A 269-nucleotide genomic window follows, 5' to 3' on the forward strand; every position below is an offset into this window, starting at 1 on the left:
CTATAGGAAGGATGGTCGTGGAATATTACTTGTAGGAATATACGTGGATGATTTATTGGTCACTGGGACCAATGACGACTTAGTGAACAAGGCGTTTGACTCACTGAAAATCGTACAAATCAAGGATTTGGGAGAAGTTAACAAGTTCTTGGGAATGAGAATCATTAAACTCGAAGAAGATTATTTTCTTGATCAAGAAAATCTTATTAACGACCTTTTAAACCAATATGGAATGAATGACGCAAAAATGACAAAAGCTCCAATTGATT

This window comes from Plasmopara halstedii, assembly GCF_900000015.1.
Source record: "Plasmopara halstedii genome assembly, contig: Scaffold_291, whole genome shotgun sequence".
Classification (NCBI taxonomy): domain Eukaryota; phylum Oomycota; class Peronosporomycetes; order Peronosporales; family Peronosporaceae; genus Plasmopara; species Plasmopara halstedii.